Source organism: Phoenix dactylifera, unplaced genomic scaffold, assembly GCF_009389715.1.
Source record: "Phoenix dactylifera cultivar Barhee BC4 unplaced genomic scaffold, palm_55x_up_171113_PBpolish2nd_filt_p 000790F, whole genome shotgun sequence".
NCBI lineage: Eukaryota > Viridiplantae > Streptophyta > Magnoliopsida > Arecales > Arecaceae > Phoenix > Phoenix dactylifera.
The window spans coordinates 22,709-31,693 of record NW_024068159.1 but is presented as its reverse complement, the minus strand read 5'-3'; the positions used below and the strand labels follow the sequence as shown (position 1 = coordinate 31,693).

Genomic DNA, 8,985 nt, shown 5'->3' with positions numbered 1-8,985 from the left:
CCGACGTCCGGATATGCCGAATGATTGCAAAGCAACATTCAAAAACCCTTGGACTATGGTTACGGTATAATTTATCCCTATGACTCCTAAATGCCAGGATGACTTCAAAATTCTGTCAACTTTGTAATAAGTGCATCCATGATATGATTCAACTTTAGAAATTCTGTGACTCCTCACAAGGATTACCCTGGCCAAGGTTTTGCTAAATTGAACACAAGGCATTATTTTCTGTTTCCAGGAGGGGTCAATTCCATCTTGATTCACAACTGACTATGCAAGTACTTGACTGTACCCAGTGACCTTCCATCACCGAATTAGAAATTCAGGTAGTCCGGTACCAAAGTACGGTGAGTTGCTTGCTAGTCACAGGTCGCGGTCTCAAGTCAGAGGGCCAAACTTATATCCATATCCACTCGGAACATCTCTTGATAGTAGAGCATTCCGGAATTAGTCACGTTCAGTGAAATGTACTCCTACACTTCACCTGTATGACATATCAGTGTCTCCACACTCCTTGGTTAAGAGGACAACCAATGTATATGTCACACAACGATCTAATCTCGATAATGCTGTCGTCCTAGCAACATCATATCATTTGATCGCGAACAGTTTTAAAGACTTGATGATAAATCCTCCTTTATCATAAAACAAGTCTTAAGAACTTCATCATATAAGAGTTCATTTGAAAATGTACAATGAAATGATGAATAATGCCAAATAATACTTTATTAATTTGTCAATTCATTTACAAAATTCAATCATCAACATGCTGACGATTGACATTTAGGATAGAATTCCCAACAATCGGGTAGCAACTTTGTGGGTGATGTTATATTTGTGAGCCAAAGTCTCGAAAGACTGGTTGCAAAAATGAGATCCCCCATCACTGATGATGGCTCGAGGTGTGCCAAAAGGACAAGAGATATTTTAATGTAAAAATTTAATCACAACCTTGTGGTCATTAGTTTTAGTGGCGACAGCTTCTACCCATTTTGAGACATAATCAACCCCTACCAGAATGTATTCGAAACCAAAAGATGGTGGAAAAGGGCCCATAAAGTCAATACCCCAGACATCAATGATTTTTACAATTAAAATAGGATTGAGAGGCATCATATCTCTACGAGAGATGGTACCCATCTATTGGCACCATTCACAAGTTTGACAAAAGTTATGGGCATCTTTGAAAAGTATGGGCTAATAAAATCCACTTTGTAAAACTTTTGCTGCAGTTTTTCTACCCCCAAAATGTCCCCCACAAGCTTGTGAATGGCAGAATGAAAGAATACTTTGAAATTCGTATTCGGGGACATATCGATGGATTACTTGATCGGGACAATACTTGAATAGATCGGGATCATCCCAATAATAGAACTTTACTTGTGAAAAGAATCGATACTTGTCTTGAGTTGACCAATCATCAGGAATTCATCATATGGCAAGGTAATTCACTATGTTCGCAAACCATGGTGTTTTTATTCCTTATACCTCAAATAATTGTTCATCTGGAAAAGAGTCGTGTAAGGGTGAGGTATTTTGAGAGGGCTCAAGAAGAATCCTAGATAAGTGGTCCGCTACGACATTTGCAGCACCTTTCTTGTCACAAATTTCTAGGTCAAATTCTTGTAGTAAAAGAATCCATCGAATCAAACGGGGTTTGGTATCTTTCTTTGCAAGAAGGTGTCGAAGGGCAGCATGATCAGTAAATACGGTAACCTTGGATCCTAAAAGGTAAGATCGAAACTTGTCTAGCGTAAATACTACAGTTAGTAACTCTTTCTCAGTGGTGGTGTAGTTCAATTGTGTATATGAGAGTGCTTTACTAGCGTAGTAGATGACATGAGGTACCTTATCTAGTCGTTGTCCTAAAACTGCCCCAATGGCATAGTCGGATGCGTCACACATCAGTTTAAATAGAAGGATCCAATTAGGAGGCCGTATGATAGGTGCAGTGGTCAATTTCGAGTGAAGATTTTCAAATGCCTCCTCACATGCTTCGTTAAAGAGAAAGGGAGTGTCCTTGGCAAGAAGATTGCACAAGGGTTTGGAAATCTTACTGAAATCCTGAATGAAGCGATGGTAGAAACCAGCATGGCCAAGGAATGAACGAATTTGCTTCACAGTTTTGGGTGGAGGGAGATTGGATATAAGATCAACTTTGGCTTTATCTACTTCAATACCCCTCTTGGACACGACGTGTCCCAAGACTATGCCTTCTTGAACCATGAAATGGCTCTTTTTCCAACTTAACACTAGGTTGGTCTTCTTACATCTTTTCAGAACTAAAGTTAAATTATCCAGACAATCGTCAAAAGATAGGCCAAAAACTGAGAAATCATCAATGAACACTTCTAGAAAGTGTTCCACCATATCTGAAAAAATGGCCATCATATATCATTGAAAAGTTACGGATGCATTGCATAGTCCAAAAGACATCCTTCTATATGCAAATGTCCCAAATGGACAGGTAAAGATGGTTTTCTCTTGATCGTCCGGGTAGACAGGTACTTGTTTATATCCAGAATAATCATCTAAGAAGCAGTAGAAATCTTGACCAGCCAACCGTTCCAAAATTTGATCTATGAAAGGTAGAGAAAAATGGTCCTTCCTAGTCATTGAGTTAAGTTTTCTGTAGTCAATGCACACGCGCCAACCCGTGGTTGTGCGTATTTGTATCAATTCTCCTTCCGTATTTTCAACCACAGTGATACCTGATTTTTTTGGTACCACTTGTGTCGGACTTACCCACTTACTATCAGAAATCGGGTAAATGATTCCGACATCTAGTAACTTCACCACTTCTTTCTTGACTACCTCCTTCATGTTAGGATTGAGTCTTCTTTGCATTTCTCGGGTAGGCTTTGCATCATCTTCGAGGTGAATTCGATGCATACAAATGGAGGGGTCAACCCCTTTCAAATCGGCTATAGACCATCCTATGGCATGTTTATTCTCTTCTAGCATCCTTAAAAGTTTACCTTCCTGTTCAGTAGATAAGTTGGCCGCGATGATTACAGGGAGGATATTTTCTGGTCCTAGAAAGGCATACTTAAGAGTTGTCAGAAGTGGCTTTAACTCATGTTTAGGTGGAGAATCAATGGAAGGACAAAGTGGTGCGCTAGCAATGGGGGGAAGAGGTTCAGGTCGGATCTTTCAAGGAAGGGAACTCATGGAAGATTGATAGTCGAGTAAGATGTTGACTTCTTCTATGGCCTTGTCTATATCAAAGTTGTCAATGTCAAAATGGGCCAAGCATGCCTCTAGGAGGTCATCCGCTAAGATATAGGGGAAGGCTTCCTCTACAAGATCATCCATTTCGTCAATTAGGCAACACTCGTCTTCCCTCACATGTTGGTCAGCGGCATGAAACACATTCAACTTAATTTTCATGTTCCCAAATAATATGTCCATTGCCCCAGTTCTACAGTTAATACATGCATTGGCTGTCGCTAAAAAGGGATGACCAAGAATCACAGGGATTTATTCTTTTTGGTTGGACACATATTCCATATCAAGGACGATAAAATCTACTGAAAATAGAATTTGTCTACCTTGACAAGAACATCTTCAATCATCCCCCGTGGTATCTTCGCAGATCGATCAGCCAATTGTAAGAACACCGAGGTGGGTTTTAATTCACCTAACCCAAATTTCTCATAGACTGAATAGGGTAGAAGATTCACACTTGCCCCTAGATCTAAAAGTGCTCGATCAATGGAGTTATCTCCTATGACACAGGAAATAGTGGGAGCACCAGGATCTTTGAACTTTGGAGGGGTGTTGTGTTGGAGAATGGAACTTACCTGCTCAGTTAGGAGGACCTTTTTAGGCACATGTGTTCTAGATTTCCGCTTTTGGGTGCAAAGGTCTTTGAGAAATTTGGCATAGGAGGGAACTTGTTTGATGGCATCAAGGAGTGGGAGGTTGATTTTAACTTGTTTGAAGACCTCCATCATCTCTTCTAATGAAGTTCCCTTCTTGCCAAAGGGAGAGGGTGCATTAAGTGCTTCAGGGAATGGAGCCTTTGGAATGTGGGTTGTGGCAGATGGTGGACTAGCTGAAGAAGGTTTTGGGTTTTCATGTGATACATTCCTCTCCTCTTCTTCACCTTCCTTATTGTTACCCTCCCTAAGCTTATTATCTATTATACGTCCACTCCTTAGGGTAGTCAAAGCATTGACTTGCTCATGATTTAGTCGAGTTTCTTGAGCTACGTATTGTCTCCTAGAATTACTCATTGGTTGACTTGGAAGCTTACCTTCCTCTCGCTTGTTTAATGCATTGGCTAGTTGACCCATTTGGGATTCTAGCTTAGCAATTGATTGCGTGTGAGAGTGCAATAGTTGTGTGTTTGCCTCCAAACCTTGAAGGGCAGTCAACACTTTCTCCTTAAAGGCTGTATTTCTTTGGGTTGGAGGAGGAGGATACTGAAATTGAGTTGAGGGACGGTAGAGATGAAAATTCTGAGGGTTTTGAAAATTTTGGGAGAAGGGTTGGGAGGTATTAGAAGCTTGCTGCCTCCAAGAAAAATTTGGATGATTCCGCCAACTCGGGTTATATGTATTGGAAAATGGGTCATTACCCGGTCTGGGCTGTGTTTGGGCAGCATTGATGTGTTCTTGCACGAGTTCGGAGAATTGGGGTGCTGAGGGGCACTCATGAATAGGATGCGATGGGCTAGAACAGATAGCACACACTTGTGCTTGGGAAGAGCTAACGACATGTCCTCCTATTATCAGTTGGTCAATCTTATGGGACAATGCATCTACCTTGCTAGACAGGTCCATAGAATGACTTATTTCACAAATGGCCCATTTTCTTTAAAAATTCGGGGGTGCTTGACGAGAACATGAAGCATGGTGGAGGGAGTTTTCATTAATATTTTCAAATAGTTGCCATGCTTCATGCTCATTTCGAAGCATGAAAGTCTCCCCGCATGCAGCATCGATCATCTGACGGTTTCGTTCAGTCAAACCGTCATAAAAATATTGCACTAGCTGCCACTTAGGTATTTGATGATGAGGGCATTTACGGATTAGGTCCCGCAATCTCTCCCAAGTTTCATGAAATTCTTCTCCCTCGGTTTGGGAGAAGCTTGTAATGGCACGTCTAAACTGGTTCGTTCTTCCTATAGGAAAGTATTTTTTAAGGAATTCTTGTTGCATTTGATCCCAAGAACGAATCGAGTTAGCTTCTAAAGAATTCAGCCATTGTTTGGCTCTATCTTTAAGGGAGAAGGGAAATAATCTAAGTTTCAGAGCATCATCAGTGAAGTTCTGAATCTTGACAGTGGTGCAAATCTCAAGAAATTTATCTAAGTGTTTATATGGGTCTTCGTTGGTGAGCCCATAAAAAGATGGGAGCATTTGGATCACACTAGACTTTATTTCATATTGTACCGCTGCTACTTTAGGTAATCGAATGCAAGATGGGGAAGTGTAAATGGTGGGAGTAAAGTACTCCCTCAGGCGTTTGGGTTGTTCTTCAGCCATCTTAAGAGGTGGGGATGATCCTAATGTTTTGATCTTAGCTCGAATGTTCCTAAGGGTTCGTTCTATTTCAGGGTCAAAAGGTAATAGGTTTCGTACTCTAGAACGATTACCTTGCATACACTAGTCCTCGATCAATCAAGCATGCAATAAAAGAGAAAAGCATATCAATTCTAATCTTTGTCCTAAAATTACTAGACAGCTCCTAACTGGTTTGAAGAGGGCACCTAAGCCTCCAATCCGGTCTAATGAACCGAGTTGACCAGGTAAGCTCCCAGGTAAGTGGAGGGGTCACGATGCGTTCGCAAAGGTCCCACTTAAAACCCACTTGCCTCGAACAGATGAACTGTCTCCCTTATAGGGACAAAGCTTGCCTAGACATCAACTAAGCCACAGAGCAAAATTGGTGCAACTTTCGGTGATCTTCGTCCTATTGAGCTCGAATGTCCCTAGAGGCCAATGTCTAGTTGATTTTAATTAAAGTGACACTATGTGAGATTGAGTTCACCTAAATTGGGCAAGAGTCCGGTGATGAAATCCGGCTCTTATCTTGTTGGGGTGATTGCCCTTACTAAGTGCAGATTAATTGGTGTATGTGTATCAGGCACGCATTCACACTTTTGCTAAAATTAAAATCAAACAATCACCACAAAATTTCAAGCTAATACTTAATTTAAATAAGAAAGGTTTAGAGGTTACCAAAGGAAATTTCCCCAGCAATTTATTTTTTTTTTAGGCAAACCTCTACAGCATTCCTTTTCCAGCAGTTCTCTTTTTGATCATCCCAGATTTTTTCTTCGATTCCTGATCAAATAAGATCAAAAGAAAATTTAAAAAAAATTAGTAGACGAGAAAAAAAGAGATAAGAAAAGTAACAATAATAGAAAATAATTTATATATATATATATTTTGAAAGTTTTTTTTTAATTAATTAATTTTTTTTTAATGATAGGAAAAATAACTATGCAAGCAATCCCCGGCAATGGCGCCAAAAATTGATCGGTTCTTTCAAGTTCAAAAATAAACCACGCAATAGCACGTATCCTGTAGGATAGTGATTACGGGTGTCGGTCCACAGCGATTGAAAACAAGTTATTTTTCTTTTAAAAATAAATCACGAAGAAGAATTTGCTAACTGGATAGTGGGAGTGCCAGGATCTTTGAATTTCGTAGGGATGTTGTGTTGGAGAATGGAACTTACCTGCTCAGTTAGGAGGACCTTTTTAGGCACATGTGTCCTAAATTTTCGCTTTTGGGTGCAAAGGTCTTTGAGAAATTTGGCATAGGAAGGAACTTGTTTGATGGCATCAAGGAGCGGAAGGTTGATTTTAACTTGTTTGAAAACCTCCATCATCTCTTCTAGTGAAGTTCCCTTCTTGCCAAAGGGAGAGGGTGCATTAAGTGCTTCAGGAAATGGGGCCTTTGCAATATGAGTTGTGGCAGACGGTGGACTAGCTGAAGAAGAAAAAGAAGGTTTTGGATTTTCATGTGACACATTCCTCTCCTCTTCTTCACCTTCCTTATTGTTACCCTCTCCAACCTTCTTATCAATTACACGTCCACTCCTAAGTATAGTCAAAGCATTGGCTTGCTCATGATTTAGTCGAGTTTCTTGAGCCACGTATTGTCCCCTTGGATTACTCATTGGTTGACTTGGAAGCTTGTCTTCCTCTCGCTTGTTTTAATGCATTAGCTAGTTGACCCATTTAGGATTCTAGCATAGCAATGGATTGCATGTGAGAGTGCAATAGTTGTGTGTTTGCCTCCAAACCTTAAAGGACGGTCAATACTTTCTCCTCAAAGGCTGTATTTCTTTGGGTTGGAGGAGGAGGATGTTGAAATTGAGTTGAGGGATGGTAGAGATGAAAATTCTGAGGGTTTCGAAAATTTTGGGAGTAGGGTTGGGCAGTATTCGAAGCTTGCTGCTTCCAAGAAAAATTTGGATGATTCCGCCATCCCGGATTATATGTATTGAAAAATGGGTCATTAACCAGTCTGGGCTGTGTTTGAGCAGCATTGATGTGTTCTTGCACGAGTTCGGAGAATTGGGGTGCTGAGGGGCACTCATGAATAGGATGCGATGGGCTAGAATAGATAGCACACACTTGTGCTTGGGAAGAGCTAATGACAAGTTCTCCTATCATCAGTTGGTCAATCTTATGGGATAATGCATCTACCTTGCTAGACAGGTCCATACAATGACTTATTTCACAAATGGTCCCTTTTCTTTGAGAACTCGGGGGTGCTTGACAAGAACAGGAAGCATGGTGGAGGGAGTTTTCATTGAGATTTTCAAATAATTGCCATGCTTCATGCGCATTTTGAAGCATGAAAGTCCCCCCGCATGCGGCATCGATCATCTGATGGTTTCGTTCAGTCAATCCGTCATAGAAATATTGCACTAGCTGCCATTTAGGTATTTGATGATGTGGGCATTTACGGATTAGGTCCCGAAATCTCTCCCAGGTTTCATGAAATTCTTCTCACTCAGTTTGGAAGAAGCTTGTGATGGCACGTCTAAACTGGTTCGTTCTTCCTATAGGAAAGTCTTTTTTAAGAAATTCTTGTTGCATTTGATCCCAGGAACGAATCGAGTTGGCTTCTAAAGAATTCAGCCATTGCTTAGCTCTATCTTTAAGAGAGAAAGGGAATAATCTAAGTTTCAGAGCATCATCAGTGAAGTTCTGTATCTTGACAGTGGTGCAAATCTCAAGAAATTCATCTAGGTGTTTATATGGGTCTTCGTTGGTGAGCCCATAAAAAGATGGGAGCATTTGGATCACACGAGATTTTATTTTATATTGTACAGCTGCTACCTCTGGTAATCGAATGCAAGATGGGGAAGTGTAAATGGTGGGAGTAAAGTACTTCCTCAGGAGTTTGGGTTGTTTTTCATGAAAGTGAATCCTGGGTTCTTCAGTGTTAAGCATTCTTAATTTTTTTTTAAAAAAAAACCATGGCTGAACCTGATCGGGTTGCCTACATACCCCATCACAAAGGGGATCAAGCCACACGTAGGTCTTTTTAAGTTTCAAAAATGCAGCGGAAAAATGAATCAAACAATTTAATTCATGCATGCTTACAAGATCAAATCTAGAAATTAGCACATTAAGAACACATAGGATTATGCCGGAATCGTTTAGACAATTATGCTAAAACTCTTATTCATGATTAACTATTAGATCTGAAACTTGAGAACTCTATTCCAATTAATCTCCGAATATCCATCGAATGGATTCTGGAGATATCTCCGTGAGGAGCCCCAAAAGAGGGTAAAACCTCAGAGAATCGGACCTAGATCTTGACACCATAATGAATGATTAATGCTAAATTAATACCTTTTATGATGGATGAAACTTGTGGATCTGATCCTTGACTTCGCAGTCATGCGCACGAATGGCCTCTACGAGAAGTACATGCGAAGTTTCTGGAGAGATCCAATCCTGTGGAAGTGCTAGCTTGCGCAGAATTTCTTGAGGCTGAAATTTGATCTTTC

The 8,985-nt window shown here is 40.4% G+C and overlaps 2 non-coding genes across 2 annotated transcripts; both read left to right on the top strand.

Moving 5' to 3' along the window:
- Nucleotides 1-5,010: 5,010 nt before the first annotated feature.
- Nucleotides 5,011-5,116, top strand: LOC120107199. The gene has a single exon (XR_005509103.1). It is a non-coding gene; the product is annotated as a small nucleolar RNA R71 (small nucleolar RNA).
- A 2,791-nt stretch (nucleotides 5,117-7,907) lies between these two features.
- Nucleotides 7,908-8,013, top strand: LOC120107201. The gene has a single exon (XR_005509105.1). It is a non-coding gene; the product is annotated as a small nucleolar RNA R71 (small nucleolar RNA).
- The last annotated feature ends 972 nt before the right edge of the window (nucleotides 8,014-8,985 follow it).